The 20,094-nt window shown below is 36.3% G+C and overlaps 1 pseudogene; it reads left to right on the forward strand.

Moving 5' to 3' along the window:
* The first annotated feature begins 2,182 nt into the window (after positions 1–2,182).
* The window catches only part of LOC124529073 (forkhead box protein K2-like), a 51,415-nt pseudogene continuing 33,503 nt past the window's right edge, over positions 2,183–20,094 (forward strand).

Below are 20,094 nucleotides of genomic sequence, written 5' to 3' on the forward strand. Positions count from 1 at the left end.
GACTGTCTTTTCCCCAATGTATATTCTTCTTTACTTTGTCACAGAATAATTGATCATATAAATGTGGGTGTATCCCTGGAGTCGCTATTCTGCTCCATTGATCTACATACCTATACTGTTTTGATTACTATCGCTTTGAAGTATATCTTGAAATCTGGAATTGAAATACCTCAATTTGTTCTTTCTCAAGATTGTTTTGGCTATTCAGGGTCTTTTGTGGTTCCATTCAAACTTTAGTATTCTTTGTTCTAGTTCTGTGAAAAATTCTGTTGGTATTTTGATAAGGATTGCTTTGGGTAGTATGGACATTTTAACAATTATCAGTTCTTATAATCTATAAGCATGGAATATTTTCCATTTCTGTCATCTTCAATTTTATTCATCAATGTTTTATATAGTTTTCAGAGTACAGATCTGTCACCTCTTTGGTTAAGTTTATTCCTAGATATTTTATTATTTTTGGTGCAATTGTAAATGGAATTGTTTTCTTAATTTGTCTTTCTTCTACTTAATTAGTAGATATTAATGCTACTGATTTTCTGGATATTAATTTTGTATCCTGCAACTTTACTGAATTCATTTATGACTTCTAACATTTTTTTTTGGTGGAATCCTTAGGGATTTTTTTTCTTTTATGTATAGTATCATGTCATCTGCAAATAGTGACAGTTTAACTTCTTTCTTACCAATATAGATGCCTCTTATTTCTTTTTCCTGTCTGATTGTTATGGCTAAGGCTTCTAGTACTGCATTGAACAAAACTGGTGAGAGTAGACATCTTTGTCTTCTCATCTTAGAGGAAAAGCTCTCAGTTTTTCACCATCTCATATGATGTTAGCTGTGAATAGACAGTTTTCCAAAGAAGACATACAGATGGCCAACAGGTACATGAAAAGGTGGTTAACATAACTACTTATCAGGGCAATGAAAATCAAAATCACCAAGTGATATCATCTTACACTTATAAGGATGGCTATTATCAAAAAGGCAAGAGATAAGTGTGGGCAAGAATGTGAAGGAAAGGGAACCCTTATGCATTGTTGGTGGGAATGTAAATTGGCATAGCCACTATGGAAAACAGTTTGGAGGTTCCTCAAAAATTAAAAGTAGGGGTGCCTGGGTGGCTCAGTCAGTTAAGAGTTTGACTTCATTCGGCTCAGGTCATGATCTCATGGTTTGTGAGTTCAAGCCCTGCGTTGGGCTCTGTGATGACAGCTCAGAGCTTACAGCCTGCTTCGGATTCTGTGCCTCCCTCTCTCTCTGCTCCTCTACCACTTGTGCTCTGTCTGCCTCTCTCTCAAAAAGTAAATAAACATTAAAAAAATTAAAAGTAGAACTACCATATATAACCCAACAATCCCACTTTCTGTACATAACCAAAGTAAATGAAATCACTGTCTCAAAAAGATACTTGCATCTGAATTTTTATTAATGCCCTAAACACAATAGCCAGGACACCAAAACAACCTAAGAGCCTGTCAATGGATAAAAGAATTAAAAATGGCATATATATATATATATATATATATATATATATATGTACCTATATATAATTCAGCTGTATATTTAAAAAAGGAGGAAATCTTGCCATTTGCAACAATATGGATGAACTTTGAGGTCATTATGCTAAGCGAAAGAAACCAGACAAAGACAAATACTATATGACCTCACTTATATGTGGATCTAAAAAATATTAAATATTAAAAATTGAACTCAGAAAAAAATGCAAGAGATGTTCCTACTTCTGCAAAATATTCATTGGTTTCCAAACAGATTTTCAAATGAAATTTTAAAAAGCATTCTCATATTTTGGGTGCTTACTTTATTGCCTTATAACCTTCTATAAATGTATCTATTTCCAAATTTAAGTGATATTTATTTGATTCCAAAACAAATTTACTCACTGCACAACCTTTAAATCTAGATCTACACTTGTCAACTATTAAGAACCTCTGTGGAAGCATTTCATGCTGTGGAAGTGTGAAATGTAGTTTCCTCAGAGAGAAATGAACCTTGCTAAGATAGAATTCAATTAGCCTTCCTGCTCAGTCCAGGCATCCGAACCTGTCATTTAATACTTGGTGCTGTTCATATGACCCAGTTATCCACAAATATCAGTACCTGAAAATGTTCCATACCTTACTAATTTGCAAATAACAACAACAACAAAATCTATTACAAGATGCTGTATCTGCACTCTACCATTTTCTCGACTCAGCCATACTCCCAAAACTCTGAGGACTACGCTGTAGATAATGATGGGTTTCCAGTTGCTCTTCACAGAATATTTGATGATCACCTTTGGTGAGTTTGAAAAGACAGTCTACACAGTGATTAAGAATGCAGACTCTGGGGCGCCTGGGTGGCTCAGTTGGTTAAGCATCTGACTTAGGCTCAGGTCATGATCTCACGGTTTGTGAGTTCAAGCCCCGTGTCAGGCTCTGTGCTGACAGCTCAGAACCTGGAACCTGCTTCGGATTCTGTGTCTGCCCCTCTCTCTGCCCACTCATGCTCTGTCTCTCTCAAAACTAAATGCACACTAAAGATTAAAAAAAAAAGAATGCAGACTCTGGAGTCAGACATCTGGAGTCTGAATCCAGCCCTGCCAACAGTTTGCTGCAGGACTGTAAGTTTTCTGTGCTTCTGAACATCAGGTATCCAAATAAGGGAAATAACCGTACCTACCTCAAAGTGTTGTGAGAATCACACATACCAAGGCCTGTAAACTCTTCAGCACAATACCAGGCACATGCTCGAAAGAAAGAAATAATAACTGCTTTGTGGCCAATATTTTCCCAATTTGCAGCTTATCTTTTTAATCATATTGATTATATTGGTAATATGCTGTAATCTTCATTTTGTGTCTTCCAAATCTGTACATATACTTCACAATTTCTCAGTTGTACTGGCCTCCAGATAACTATTCGTGCCAGCTGAGGGTTTAGTACTGATGTCATTTGGGTCCTTTCTGTGCATCCTACCCCTTGTTATTCTTGTCCCACTCTAATGCACTGTCTTGGGGTCTTTGTGCTCTTTCTCTCCATTTTAGTCTTTGAATGCTCACTTTCTGAATCATTAGATGGTGGGTCTGCATTAGCTGATTACAGGAGAAGGTTCTGAGTCCTGCCTATATGCCCTGCACCCAATAGCAGCACTAGCATTTCTCCGTGATCAATCTGTCCTCTCACAGTGGACAGGCCCCTCTGCTTCATCCACTGCATGAACCTGGCTTTCCACATAACTGTGGAAATGGAAAGGGGGATTGGTAGAATGACACTTCTTTTGGTAGAAAGAGACATTTCCTGGTTGAAGTTAGAACTGACAATAGATTCTCCCTGCCCCCATTGCCCACAAAAGTGAATGTCATAACATTTCCTGCTCGACCTATTTAAGTATCTATCTGCCCACAATAACTTAGGATATTGCCATTGAACTGTCACTTGCTTAATGTCATGTGATCTATGTGATCACAGATTTGTTTACAAATAAGCATGGGCTCCTTCTACAACTACCAATGACATATATGGCCAAGAGGCAGGAATTCGGTTTCTCACTTTCAAGAGTTTGTAAAAAGACCGAGAATTCTCAGTTTCATAGTATGAAAGGGTATTATTTGCTGAGAATATATCAACAAGACAAATTTAAGTGTTTTCATCAGTTATAATTTCTATTAGGATAAATTTAGTAATAACAATTATAGTGCAAGTTAATGCCAGTCATGGGTACAAAAGTAATACATATTTGTTGTAGAAAAATTTTACATATGTGAAGAAGTATATATAAGAAAATTTAAATAACCTGGGTTTCCTCTTTCCTCTTTCTTAGATCATGCTTCATCTGGACACTGTCAATACTTCTAATTATAAATTTGAATTGTCAAACCACAAATTTGGGATTTTCTTCATTTTCTTAATCACTGAACTTATTTTCTGTCTTAAGCTTTTTCATTGGTAGAAACATAATATTAGCCAAAACATGATACTCTTAGTTTATTCTAACTTTTCCCTTAGTGAAATTAGAATTTCCTTACCTATCTTCTTTTTTCTTTTTCAGGATTATAGTTTCATTCTAGAGGCCTATGTAAGAACAAGGCATCTGGAAGGATGTAGATGTGGTAGGTGTCTGTCACCTACCCAGTCACCATGCCCTGACAGATGCTGCATGCTTTTTCCATGGCATCACAGAAAACCACTACCAGCAATCAACCCTGAACTGCCCCCATCCAAAAAGAGAATAATTCTTAGAATATTTTTTCCCTTAAAGAGTGTCTTAGTTTGAATTATTATGCCTGGAAAATAATAAGGGTACAGACTAAGATTAAGTGGAGTGAACCAGATTTCCATTCCAAGGGCTACAAGTGAAGAACCTGGAAGAATGAGACAAGGAAAGATAGAAAGCCAATATAGACTGGTGTTATTGAGATTAAGGCTGTGAACAGTGGCTCTTCAGAGAAACAGCCCCCAACAGACAGGATTGGCCTGGAACCATCAGCTAGACTTTGGTGAGACCTGACACTAACAGCTAGGTTCTCCTGTTGAGCAAGAACAATTTTACAGACCATCGACATCAGACAAGGCCAAGGCCACTCTGATTGCAATGGATTAGGACAAAAAAATCACTTCATAATTATATCTAAAAACAGATAAAAGCATAAAATATTACCCTAACCATTAAAAATAACCAAGTATCTCCCTAACCTGGCTAATATGAGTGACTGCTATTTCTTTACCAGTTACAAATATAACCTCATTTTATTCCTTCCACTTATAGGTAAGATTTAAGATACTCAATCATAGAATTACCTTTGCTTCCTGATCACATCCAAACCTGAGCAAAACACCATTGTCTTCAACTCTCCCCCAAAATACCTAACACGGTTAACAATTTCTTAGTCCTTTCTAACTGCCTCTTACATAAATGTCCCACAGTTCCCTGTGTGGTACATTCTCTCTGTCTGCAACAAGCATTAAACTCAACTTGTTCAACATCATATGTGTTCTTGGTGGTCTTTGGTTGTTGAGTATTGAGACAGTCTATTATGCTAGTACCTCTTGATGAGTTTATAGAATGTATCATAAACTTGTCCAACAGAAGGAAAAGGCAGAAGGAGCTGTGCATGAACGCAGACCAACCAAGCTCCTGACAGCTTCCTTGGTGATGGGGGAGCCATTAAGCAGAAAGTGAAGTGAGCCAAATTTCAATCCCAGCTACCTCTCAAATCAAAAGTATGAGTCTCCTCCTCAATTCTCTTATCACTGCCTGCCATAGCATTCTGATCTTCCATAGGCACTTTAAGCAAAATCAGATTCCCTCATACACAAGAATTGAGAGTTTGAGATGCTTGCACCGCAGTCGGGGTCAAATGGAGCTATTCTCTTGCTCAGATCTTACTCAAAACTACCAGCTTTTTAGGTCATACAGTTAATAAAATGGGCAGTACTCCAAAATGTGGAATAAATTGCCTCTAAAATTTAAACAGGCCCATTAAACATTGAAGAGTTCATTGCTGCAAAGATATCTACCTTTTCACACCCAAGACTCCTGGATTCAAAAAAACTTACTGAGATGTCAGACCCCTCTGTTGTCAGAAGTACATGTAATCTAAAGCACCTACCATACTGATATTATTATCATCAATGTAACGAATGTGTATGATGTCCTATGAAATGGCCAGAGCCCCAGGAACTAATTGATTCAGTGAAAAACTAATACTTTTGGTATCTTCTATATTTTAACATAGAAAAAAGAAAACATTTATAAGATACCAATATGAAGACCATATATGGAACAGTTGTTGTAAATAGAGTAACTAGTTGATTAATCTGTCATCATTCTCCAAGACAGCCATCTTTCATTCTGGCCAAACTACAGAATAAAATGGGAATGTAAGAAGAATCTCTATACTTAAAATCACTTATGATGGTACTAAGTCTCCGTGATTGTTTTTTACTTTCTATTTTGAGAAGAAGGGTAAACTTAACAAATTTTGTGTAAGATATGTATACTAAAAATTACAAACATCCTACAGAAAAATTAAATGATATTCATAAGTGGATAAGATATACATGTTTATAAATCCCAAAATTCAAATTGCCTAAATGTCAGCTCTACTCAAATTGATCTATAAATTCAATGCAATCTCAATTGATATTCTAACAAGTGTTTTTGGTATAAACTTTAAAGCTGATTCTAAAGTTTATGTAGAAATGCAAAGGCTCTAGAATAGCCAGAAAAAAAATTGAAGAACTTACACTAGCTGATCTCAAGACTTACTATAAAGCTATGGTAATCAAGAAAATGTGGTATAAAGAAGAGAGGGGCACCTGGGTGGCTCAGTCGGTTGAGCGTCCGACTTTGGCTTAGGTCGTGATCCCGCAGCTTGCAGGTTCAAGCCCCATGTTGGGCTCTGTGCTGACAGCTTAGAGCCTGGACCCTGTTTCAGATTCTGTGTCTCCCTCTCTCTCTGCTTCTCCCCTGCTCGCACTCTGTCTCCCTCTCTCTCAAAAATAAATAAAGGTTAAAAAAATTTTTTTAAAAAGCAGACACATATAGATTAATGGAATAAAATAGCATCCACAAATAATATCCACATATCTATAGTTAATTGAGTTTCAACAATAGCGTCAAGATAACTCAATAGAGGGAAAAGATAATTTCAATAAATGATGCTAGAACAACTAGTATTTGTATGGAGAAACAAGGGGGTTTTAATCATCGCATCTTTTACAAAATTAACTCAAATAGATCACAGATGTTAACATAATGCTAAAACTACAAAAACCCCTAATTATTAGGGAAACATAAGTTAAAAACACAATGAGATATCACCCCATACGTATTAGAGTGGCTATTCCCAAAAGACAAGAAATAATAGGTGTCAGGGAGGATGTAAAGAGAACCCTCATACACTGTTGATGGGAAGGCAAGTCAGTGCAGCCACTATGGGAAACAATATAAGATTCCTCAGAAAATTAAGAATAGTTCTGCCATATAATCCAATTATTCCACTTCTGGGTATCTACCCAAAGGATAAGAAAGCACTAATTTGAAAATATACATGTACTCCTATGTTCCTTACAGCATTATTTACAATAGCCAAGATATTGAAACAACCTAAGTGCTCACCAACAGATAAATGGATAAAAAGGTTGTAGTGTATATATATATATATATAGTACACACACACACACACACACACACACACACACAAATACTGGAGTACTACTCGGCCATAAGAAGAATGAAACTTTGCCATTTGTGACAACATGGATGGACCTTCAGGATATTAGGCTAAGTGAATTAAGTCAGACAGAGAAAGACAAATACTATATGATTTCATTCACATGTGGAATCTAAATAAACAAAACAAATGGACAAGAAACACACAAAATCCCATAGATATAGAGAACAGTTTGATGCTTATCAGAGGGGAAGGGCAAAATGGGTGAAAGAGGTCAATTATATGGTCACAGATGGTAACTAGACTTTTGGTGGTGATTACTATGTAACACAAACAGATACTGAATTATAATGCTGTATACTTGGAAGTTATATAATATTACATACTAATTTTATTCCAGTTTTTTTAAAACAACTTCTAGAATGACTAAACTTTTTTTTAACTGGTAATATCAAGTGAATCTTTTTTATACTTAGGGTCGAACTGTAAAATGACAATCACTTTGGCAAATAGTTTGTAGTCTCCTAAAAAATAAATATAACGAAATAGCAAACATGAGTCTGTTCTGAGAATAGTAAAATATAGTAAATTACTCACATTACATTCAAAGTAGCAAATTCATTTTTTCACTCTTGAAATTGAGAAACAGAGAAAAAGAAGAGATTCAAACATTTTCAAATATGAAAGTGATCACTACTAGAATTAGTGATAAAGTATACAGATGGCATCCAATTCAGTAGGCAATATAAAAAGCAAAGAAAATGTCCACTTAGCAACAGCAGCACACAGGCATGCACATAAACCAATATTCCCTAAAACTTAGAACACAAAAGTACTGGCATAAAAAAATAAAGCTTCATAAAACATAAAACAAAATGATGAAAGACTCAATACATTTGTTATAACAACAAATTAAAATTGCCTGAAAGTCAACTCAGAAAAAGCCGAACACTCCAGAATCATCTACAGAGCAGGATTCAAACTATTGTCCTTGGGAAAAATATGCCTAAATAAATCTATTAGAAATATTAGAAATGAAAAGATGAGAGCAGCTAATTTTGGCAAGATTACAGTAAGTAAAAATGCAATATTGATTTCAGATAATATAAATTTTATGGTAAAATATATCAGATTAAAGGAAGAATGTCAACATTTATAAAGAGGTTTAATCAAAAATATAACAGTTATGAACCTTCTCACTGAAAAATTTAACATTTCTTGTTGTACAGGTCTACTGGTGACAAATTTTCTCAACTGTGTGTGTGTGTGTGTGTGTGTGAGAGAGAGAGAGAGAGAGAGAGACAGAGACAGAGACAGAGACAGAGAGACAGAGAGAGAAAAGATTTCATTTGCCTTCTTTTTGAAACAAACTGTCAATATTATAAAATTTGAAGTTTTTTCCTTTCAGAACATTAAGTTTACATTTTAGTTTGCATGGTTTCTGACAAAAAATTTGTGATAATTCTTCTCTTTGTCCCTGTACATTATTAGTCCTTTTTTCCTCTGATTTCCTTTTAAAATTTCTCTTTATATTCAAACTTGGAAACATAATTGGCCATTTTTTGTTTAATATTTTTCTGTCCTCCCACCCACCTTCATCTAGCACTCCAATTACATGTATGTTAGACAGCTTGGTATCCCACAGGCAACTCTGTTCATTTGTTTCAGTCTTTTCTTCCTCTCTGTGCTCTTCATTTGGGACAGTTTCCGTGGCTGAGAGTTTGCTGATCTTTTCTACACTAATCAGCCGATGACCCATTCAACTGTATTTTCCATTTCCCTTATTGTACTTCTCAGCTCTAGAAGTTTCATTTGGGCTGTTTCTCTCTTCATCAGGTTCATGTTTTCCTCTACCTTCCTGAACATATGGAGCACATTTATAATCATTTTTCTAACATCCTCCTCTGCTAGTTTCATCATCTTTTAATTTCTGGGTCTATTTTCTAGGTCCATCTCTATTTTCATGTGATTATAATCACACTTTCTGCTTCTCTGCATGGCTGGTTAGTTTTGTGTTTGATGCCATTCACTGTGAATTCTATGTTGTTCTTTGCTGGGTTTTGCTACATTCCTTTGAACAGCATGGGATTTTGTTCTGGCATGCAGTTAGGTTACTTGAAATGGGGCAAATCATTTTGAGGCTTAAAGCTGTTAAGTTTTATTAGGGTATGTTAAGAGCATCCATTAGCATAGAACCTATTTATGCCCACAACTAAGCTGAAACTCTTTCGGCATCCTACCCAATGCCTTTTGTATAACAAATTATTTCCATTTGGATGGTGGAAACATGAACCAGCTAGTTTGAGCCCTAAAAATTGTTCAGCCTAGTCTCTTTGTACTGTGTTCCCCCTTCCCACATCAGATAGTTTCCTCTCCTGCATTATGGAGATCAGTATTCAACCAAAGACTTGTGGGAGGTCTCTCCATATCACCAGAGTTCTATCTCTGTGCTGCTCATTCCTCACTGGTACACTGTCCTAAAAATTCTAGCTTAACTTGGCCTTTGTGGATTCAAACCTTTCTCTTCATCTTGGCAAGCCCCCTGGTCTCTGGTTGTACCCTCCACAAGCTAAGCAGTAAACTGATGCAATTGTAGACCTTACTTCGTTTCTTTTCTTTAGGAGATCTCAGTCCTGTGTTCTCGTGTCCAATGTCTAAAATTCATTGTTTTATAAATACATTGCTTGGGTTTCTATTTGCTTTAAGCGACAAGTCCCTATTACTCCATCCTGGATGGAAGTAGAAGAAACACATAAAAAGCTTTAAAAATGTATTCAAAAACATACTTGCGTTAATTTTATTTCAATGGTGAGATGCAGGAATGGTAACAGGTATAGTATTAAAAGGCCTGGGAAGAGAAATATATTGAGAAACAAAAGAATATATTATACTTGGTAAATCATCCCTTCAAACATCCCAGTGTCTAGCAAAAACATACAGGGTATGTTGAATCCAATTTAGTTTGAGAAAATGAGGATATTTCAAATTATTTTTTCCCTTTAGTCAAATGACATTTCCCCAAACTCTGAACACCTACTTATTAGAGAGATTTCTTTTTAAATCAAGAATAGCAACTAATTCAAAGAGACTTCAAATGAGCTATCCTACCTGATTAATTGTTCTCTTCCTAGAAGAAGAAAGACATTTTTAGGAAGTCACTTTTGTTCCATCTTCCTCATGGAATCAATGAACTGTTCCACCATGACAAAATGAAAGTCGTTAACATAATATTGCTATGTCCTGTCCAGTTTCCAGTGTTCCTCTCATATTAAAATTGCTTTCTAAAAGCAATGCATAAGTTCTGCCTTTTTAACTAGACTGCCAATTTCACACTTGTGAATTACCCAAATTTAGACCCCCAGAGACTTATAAGTGACTACATGTTCCCAAAGAGTCATTAAATTCACTAGCATTTTCTCATAGTAACTCATCTTTCTTGCCAAGCCCTTGATGAGTAATTCACTCTACTGCTCCATCTTTATATTTGTTCAAAGATAAAAATTGCTTTGAGAGGTGCTTAGCCTTATTGGTCTATCTGCCAAAATTGTGCCACAACTGAGGCCATAGCAGTAACCGCTATGGGATGGCACTTACCCTCAAGGATGTATTGTTGCTTTTTAGTATGCTTTTAAATGTTCCATAGCATTTCACTTTTCCCACACAAGTCCCACATGCACAAGGTGGCCAATACAATTTGTTCCTCCAACTACAATCAATAGAAAAATATAAACAAAAGAAATCTTATCTCTCAAAAATAAAAACTAGATGTGAATGTGTAAACAGAAAAACTGTATGAGTTACAAAAAAAAGAAAACCCAGCAGAATGGAAATCTTAAATCATATTTTTTTCAAAACAAATTGAGTACTGTAAATCTAATAGCATTGTGCAAGTAAATACCACTTGAGTGTGCTTCAAATAATGACTGAAGTTACTAACAAAGAAATAAACCATCAATAAAATAGCGTTTTAAAAAATGAGTTAAATGCAACCACCGTCACTCTTCCTTATAATTTTATGTAAGCTATTGCAATGATTATCACATTATTTCCTCAGAGTAAGTGCCCATGTTAACTTCAACTGAAGTGAAATATCCTAAATTATGAATTAGCAGTAATTTACTGGAAGAGTGTTAAAATCTTTGAAGATGTTGCTTTTTGAATATACAAGAAGGAAATTACATAAAAGGACAAGCTGTTAATCCATCTTTCTAATTACAATAGAGAAATTAAGTTGGAGTTCAACTCCCAGACTTATCCTTGATAATTTGAATGGACTTAAGTAGTTATGAAATAATTTATTTGCCCATGTTGTAAAAGCAGTAGTTCTCTGTCTCATTATAATGGTAAACCCAGCAGAGGCTCATTTGGCAAACATGCTTGCACTGTTGAGCCATTTTATTGACCTAAATTTTTGATTGTAAAGAAACTGGATTCTAAAGTGAGACTGTCCTTGGTTTGCATCACTGACAAATTTACTTACTATGCTGAGAATGATGCTTAGTATGCAATTAGAGTCACTAAATATACATAAAATGAGTAAAGGAATGTACCGGGCAATTAACATACCATCTCTTTCCCATATAATAGAGATAATATTAACTAATTGTCAAAGTAAATGTGTTAGGTTATAAATATTACAAACAATTCTTGAAGAGAGTTTAATACAATGCCTGCCACTGTTAGTACTCAAAAAATGGTTTCTAAAAACCCATTTATTATTGTTCAAATAACTAGTACCTACTAAATCCCATAGTCAACCTCTTTCTTTTCTCACTACTCTTTTTTACCAAATCCCCTTCACTCTAAGTAGACAGACTTGTTTCAAACTTCAAGTAGAAAATAGAGGCCATCATTAAATAGGAGGTAAGAGACCCAATATGGCTGGCTTGCCACCAAGTGGTTAGTTGGCCTCCTAAAATAATAATGGTAGATCAGGAGCTCAGCATTGGTCTTCATTACTGACAAACTGGACATTCAGAGGCAGAAATAAGTTCACAGGCCTTGGTAAATGGGAGACCTTCCTACTGGGTCCATGTATATCCCCCATCTCTTCCATCACGTGCCAGGGTGTTCATCTCCCTATCCTGTCAGTTCCAGGGTGACTGATCACAGAGACTATATAATATCAAATGGCCAAGTCATTTTGTCTACTTGGTTATTTAGTGCCTCTTCCATGGTATATGCTTTCTAGTAGACATTAACATCTGATAAAATGTCTTCCCTCCTTGTGAGGGACCACTTCCTTCAGCCTTTGTAGTCCTTCCTCTAAAGTCTGCCAATTCCATTCAACTCAAGTGATTGTTTTATCCAGGTTTCTAAGATCCACTCAAAAGTAAGTTGGTTCCATTGCCTCGGGTCCTTGCCAGGGTGTTAAATCCTACATCCCAGGAAAATACTTCCAGGTCAAAAAGGTTTTTTCAAAACAGTCTTACTACTGGGCCCTCTTGATTAAGTCTCATCAAAATCCAATTACAAGTGTATTCCTCTGGTTCCTGTCAGTACATGTTAAATAATTCTTGACACTCCTTTGGTGTGTTATTTCTTTCCTCTCTTATCAGACTTAGCATAACCCCAGTGGGGATTTAGCTATCAGCTTCACAGCTAGGAGAGAGGGTGGGGAATTCCTGAAAGGGACACTTGTTGTCTCATAGGAGAGAGGCTTTTGCAGCATCTTCCAACAAGAAAAATAAATGGTCCTTGATAGGAAGAAGAGGACAACATCTATAAATTCTGAGAGTTTGGGGGACTTATAGAGCCAAAAATCTCTGGGAACATTCTCCCATATGTTTCCATCCCATGCACCGGGGTCCCAGGACCTGCTTTGGCTGAGCATTTAAATGTCGCTTAAGCAGCTCTGTAACTTTACAAATTCTTGTCTCTGTTCCTTGGCTGGGTATGTCCCTCCACTGAAGAAGATAAGGGCTTATTAGTAATCTTCCAGAAAGTCCCTCTGGTACTTACAGTTAGCTCTTAACTATTTGTTAACCATCCCTCAGTTTTCTATTATCCCTTGTAGAACATCTATAGAACTTAGCAATAATCAGCCCTCTGGCTGGCTGCTATTTGTTCCCCAAATAATAAGTGAAATCTTAAATAATTAGGCCTCCAGCTGTATCAGCACCCACATTCTTTTTAGGATGAGGTTCTCTTCACCACCTGGGCATAGAGCAAGCCAGTCCCCAAATCCTATATTAGTGCCTGTTTTCTCAGACCCCTCCCAAGCTTCCCTGTGCCAATTTACATCCTCCAAGAAGCAGGTGCCAAGATGAGATCAGACATGCAAGTATTAATTGGGGTTAATGTCTGTGGAGAATAAAGGAGGATGTAGCAGGATTAAGTAGGAATTAAGACTGGGATGCCAATCTGACACCTGTGAAAGAAGAGGGGGAAAGAAGGATTGTGTAAGAAATTCCCAGACCACAGCTCAGTTGTGAGAAAGTTTCAACCAGGCCAATAGGGTTGGGCAGTCCCAAGCAAAGACTGCTCATTTGTACTAGGACAGGAATAGGCCTGCCATGCTCAGTTATTGGCTGGGGGAAATCCAGGGGAAGCACGGCCTAAGCCTCCCACAGGACCAGCAACTGGAGGTGATCCCTATCCTCCCCATCGCTGACTCTCTCAAAGGATAGCTGACCAGTGCAGGTCTATGGCCACCACAGTATTTGAAGATAAGGACAGATGAAAGGATATCTGCATATTGAGCAAGGAGAAGGGATCTAGAGTTTGGTAATAAATTAATGATGAGTGTGCATAGACAACTAAACTTGACAAAAGGCAATTAGTAGAGAAAATGAAAAGTTGTACAAGAAAGAAAGATCATAATTCACTATGGTTCAGTGGTGAGTGACACTTTAATGATCATAACAAGCATGTAATTTAACCAAGTAAAACGTACCAAAATGATTTAATCAAAAACTACATTGTAAGGTGGCAAGAGTGTGGACAGAGAAGGGGGAGGGGTGTGTGTGGAAGAGACCAGAATTAATAACTTCTATATAGGAAGTCATGGGACAATTTTTAAAAGTAAAGACTCAAGAAATAACAGTGTAAGCAGTTTAATTAAAAATATTAAAGTAAATGATAGAAGTAACAACAAAAATGATTGAAAGTGGTGTCTCTAGGCAGCAGAAATCTGGTGGAAAGAGGTTTAGCAGAGGACTGCTGTTTTCTTTTTAAGCCTATGGTATTGACTTTTTAAACTCTGTCAATGTTGAACTTTGATTAAAATATTAACATTAAATTTTAAAAGGCAAATAAAGATTGTCCAATAGTTAATTATAAATTCTAATGAATGATTTATGCAATTTTCAGATATTATGCTGTTGAAAAGTACATTAAAACTTCTACTTAGCTCATACTCACTAAAGGGACATACTTTTACTCTCATTTCATATTTCACTAGAAGTGTTTTAGTATGCAAAATTAAAAAGATCATCTACTGTGTCATTAGGAGATTTTAAAAGGAATGTTTTTAAGTCAGTCAGTGGGGAATTTTATGGGGTTTTTAGCTCGTTTTCTGATAATATACACTTGGCTTAAGATCCACATGTGTCAGCTGTTATCAGCTGCCTATGTGCGTCACTGAGTTCGCTTTGTGGTATTATCTGCAGCCAAAGGAAACACAGAGGAAATCATCACGGCAGCTCCACACATTTTAATCAGTTAAAGAAAAATCTGTTCCCCCACTGGTATTTTCACACATACCATCAGTAGCAAAGCCTACTATGTTATAGCAATAAAAAATGGAAAACAAAAAAATTGTATATGGATTCTGATAGCTGCTAATTCAGCCTCAAAAGCATAATTTATATAAAGTTAATAATTCTGAAAAACCCTCTAGTCCCAAAATTTGTATTGACATTTTCCACAACAGTGTCACTTGCATTTCTGCTTAGAGCTGTTTCCACAATCTTTCCTTCTTTCTCTCACACTTGATTCAGGGAAAGCCTCATCTTCCAGTAGGCAAAATCAAATCCCCTCCCCCACACACAAAAAACAAGTCTTGTAAAAATCAATTTGGAATGGAAATTGTAAGCAATATCCATAATCATTTGTACCATGTATAAACTTCCCCATAACATGAGATGCTGGAATTGTTTATCTTCCATATCAAATTATTCCCAGATCTGAGCCCACACCCACCTAGGGAGGGAAGCAGCTAATCAAATATCAGTCATTAGTATTTACTCTCACACCCTTCAAGGGACTGTATGGAAGAAATGTGAAATTCTCAGGTTCTTACTCCATTGTGGTTGCCATCTTACTGTTTCTCCTTTGAGCACACATCCTACCATGGCACATCGATCCTTCCGCAACTTGGAGGCCTGCTGATAGAATAGCCTACAGAGACTGACAAAGATATACCTTCTCAGTTCCTTCGGTGGGCATCACCTCAATCACAGGAACTCTGATGGCTGCCCACAAGCCTTCTAAGATTTTGCCTTAACAAATGCCTTCATGACAATCCTCCATGGGATCAGCAAGCTTCTATTTATTTTCCATTCTTTTTTCAATTAAGTCTTCTCTACCAGGGCAGAAAAGAGGTGGTGCATGGAGGAAGTTGCTCCACTAAATTATTAATACCTTGTCCTGCCACAGTTATTAAAATGTTTTCAGTTACTTGTCCAATTTTCCTTAAGGTAATGAAGAGTGAGTGTATAAATGCTTATTTTCATGCCTGAAATAATTATAGTAATTCCTTGCCAACCATGCTCTTGAAAAGCTCTGGATCTGGCAATAGTTTGTTGGCAATACTTTTTCATAGAAAATTAAAAGTTGGAAAGGGAAAAAAGAGCTCAAATAGCTATGCTATATATACAGCTATATTATATATATTATATATTATATATGATACATAGAAGCAGAATAAATAAATATTATATATAATATGTAAGAGTTCTGGAGAAAGAGGATAGTGATGGCTGCACAACAATGCAGATGTACTTAATGCCACTGAACTGTGTAATTAAAAATGGTAAATTTTATTATGTGTATTTTACCACAATACCAAAAAGCACAGGGCCATGTATATAAAATTACATTGCATAAAATTACAGTAATCTCTTGCCAATATATATGATATTTAGATATTTATGATATGATATATGATATTTATATATATGATATTTAGAAGCAGAATAAATAAAAGTCTGGAAGACCTCTTGTCCAAAAAAAAATCATACTTATCATTAAAACTTGTTCTCAAAGAAAATCTTCCCTGAGCTCTTCTTTCAATTGTTCTACAACTACTGCTGTCTTGTGATCGATCTGTTGAGGCAGATGTACTCATAAGCCTGATCGCCCAGTTAAAGGGATTGAAAACCATCACTTACTTGCTTGAAAATTAATGCCTTGCATTTGCATTCTTCCAATATATAAATCCAAAGGCCCTGCCCTACATAGGTATGAAAGGCAACTGAAAGAAGAAATAGTTCATATACTATTGTGTATACACATACACATATGTGTATATATATTGTGTATACACATACACATATGTGTATATATATTGTGTATGCATATACACATATACACATATATATATACACATATACACATACATATACATACACACATACATATATATATATACACATATATACACATGTATATATACAAATATACATACATATATATATGGCTTCACAACATTGGAGGTGCTGTAACTATAAAACTTATTTATTTTTCTGAATCAAATAATGCCTGACTATAACTTGCCACTTACCAAGGATGGCAATAATTTCTACATTACTTATCATTGGTGCTCCCCTATTCCTTTTTACAAAATGCATTTGCTCTTTAATAAGCTATCAAGATGATTAAGAAGTTTTATTTTCCTATACTAGTCTTCTATGCTTCTCTCCTTGTTGACGGGATAAATTTTAAAGGATAAATTTTCTCTCTGCACACCCGCATAAACCTACCAGATCTGAAAGAGAAAAGAGAAATCTGAAGATTTAGTATTCTTTTGCTGCATAAGGACCATTGAAGCACTTGTTAAGATACTATTTTTTGGCTGCCATTCCTTGAGATTATGATCTAATGGGTCTGGGGCAGAGCCCAGAAATTTGTATTTCGTGCATTTATGAACTTTAATAAGTGATTTTGATAGAACCAGATTTGGGAACACATGTAAAGAACTGAACTAAACTGGGGTGCCTGAGTGGTTCAGTCAGTTAAGCGTCCGACTCTCGATTTCCACTCAGGTCATGATCTCACAGAGCCAGAAGTGGGGCCACATCTGGCTCTGTGCTGACAGTATGGAGCCTACATGGGATTCCCTCTCTCCCATTCTCTCTGCCCCTCCCCCACTCATGCTGTCTCTCTCAAAATAAATAAATAAACTTTAAAAAAATATCTAAAAAAAAGAACTGAACTAAACTTACATATGTAAAAGATGTCAGACTTTTAAAATGTTTTATAAAATTTTAAATCACTATAAATTAACCCTAGAGTTCCAAAAGCAGTGGTTGGCAAGAGATTACTATAATTTTATGCAATATAATTTTATATATATGGCCCTGTGCTTTTTGGTATTGTGGTAAAATACACATAACAAAACTTACCATTTTTAACTATACAGTTCGGTGGCATTAAGTACATCTGCATTGCTGTGCAGCCATCACCATCCTCTTTCTCCATAACTCTTCATCTTCTCCAACTGCAACTCTGTACCTTAAACACTAACTCTCCGCCCCTTCACCCTTGGAAACTACCATTTTGCTTTCTGTATCTATGAATTTGACCACTCTCAGCACCTTATATAACTAGAATTATACAGTATTTTTCCTTTTGTGACTGGCATATTGCACTCAGCATCATGTCCTTAAGCACATGTCTGACATGTGTTGTAGCACATGTTAGAATTTCCTTCTTTTTTAAGGTAGGATGATATTCCATTGTATGTATATTGCACATTTTGTTTATCCATTCATCCATTGATAGACATTTGTGTTGCTTCCACCTTTTGGCTATTGTGAATAATACTGCTAATGAACATGAGTGTACAAATGTCTGCTCAGATCCTTGCTTTCGATTCTGTTAGATACATAGCCAAAAGTGGAGTTGCTGTAATTCTCGTGATACCTCTAATAAGACAGAGGAATGCCTGCATGTGTTTTAGCCTAAAATTTCTAAGATACCAATTCAATTTTGATTTTCTAAAGTGACAAATATAAGACTGACCTCACATTTATTTCTGAATTTTATCTCTACTTGTTCTCTCCTTTCATGTCTCCACATCTAAGTATGTTTTCTTTGTTTTCCATCTTCAACATGCTCTTTCATGACAAGTTCACTATTCCCAGGACTTCAGTTATTTTCTCTTGCTCTTAGCTTCCGAATTCACCATCAAGCATCTTCCCCAGTTCCTATTGCCTGCTGAGCCGTATCTTTGTGAATGAATAAGCTATCTACCAGGAGCATGTTCCATTAGCCATTCTCTCTGTCTCCTGGTCCTCATCCTCTCTGGTTCTACCAGCTCTTTAGCCATAGGTTATAACCCTGCTCAAAGCAGAAAGTAAACTCCTTCAATCTCTAGAAACAAAAACACTCAAGCCCACGTCCCTGTTCGTGGTCTACCACACCTATTTCAAATGCTGAACACAGGCACATGCATGCACCCCACACAGAGACTTGGTCTTTGCTCTAATTAATGCAAAGGATGGCATGTTCACCTTACACTTTGCCCCAGTTAGTAGACTCAGTAACCAGGGAAACAGTCCCAGTTTTCAACCAACACAGAAAATAAGAGGTCTTCCAGCTAAAGATTAAAAGCAAAAACCAGGGCTATATTGTTTGGCCAATATTACTTAGACAACAAATGGGATTCCAAACCCCATTACTTCCCTTGCCACTGTGTACACACACATGCACACCCACTTACACGCACACACACACACGTACACCCCTTTCATAGGTGGCAGCTGGTCGCAGACTTTCCCTCATGCCCACAGTACGGTAAGTCCCTGGCCAGGCTGCTCTGTCTTGCCTACTGCCAACTGCAGAAGCAGTTGAATCACTTGCTCTAATTGACCAATGGCCAAATGGCCTAAGGCTGTTTGAAGTCTCAGGCCTTTCCAAGTGCTAAAAACAACAACAACAACAACAACAACAACAACAATTCCTGGAGTTTCCAAAGCCAGACTTTCAATTCAAAAGTTGCCTCCTTACCAGAGAGTGCTAAGAATCACTTGCCGGGCTTCCCATGCTGGAGAGCTGTGGCTGCCAGAGATCACAGGTAAGTTCAGATTAAGTTCACATGAAACCTAATCTCCCATTACCATGCACAAAACAGTGATTGTGGGGACAAAAGTAATACATTTTTTATTAAAGTGGCAGGTGATAGAGATTGTTTTTTTACTTCCAACAAACCCATAATAAAAAAATCAAACAGGCCAAACTTTAAAACCAAAATCCAAAAAGTCAGAGAAAAACTCTGGGTTTTTTAATAGAAATGTTTTCACACTCCACTCCACACCCAGTTAAAAAACTTTGACCTCACACTTGCCTTGCCTTTTACTGCTAACACCACCAGGAAAGCCTTGGATCTCTTGCTCCATTCTCTCTAACCACACTGAATTTCTACAACAGCACTGGACCTACTCTGCAAAGGCCATCAGTTTAAAACAAAACACAGAAAAGTACTATTAAATCCATGGAATTGGTTTCTTTATTTTGGTGGTGGTACAGTGAAACTGGCAAATTCAGACATTGTTAATTGCAGTCTAAAAATGCATAATCATTTTTTTGAGCAATTTGGCTATATGAGTCAAGAACCACAGAAAATATTACACATTTTAACTTGATTATGCTTCCTAAAAATATAATTAAAAACGGGTAAAAACCTGATTATTTATATATACATTTATAAATATACATTTATACTAGTGATATTTTAATAGAAAAATGGGGGA

This window comes from Lynx rufus, unplaced genomic scaffold (genome assembly GCF_022079265.1).
Source record: "Lynx rufus isolate CCGP_SWC_20201006 ecotype Redwood Valley unplaced genomic scaffold, mLynRuf1.p SCAF_6, whole genome shotgun sequence".
Lineage (NCBI taxonomy): Eukaryota > Metazoa > Chordata > Mammalia > Carnivora > Felidae > Lynx > Lynx rufus.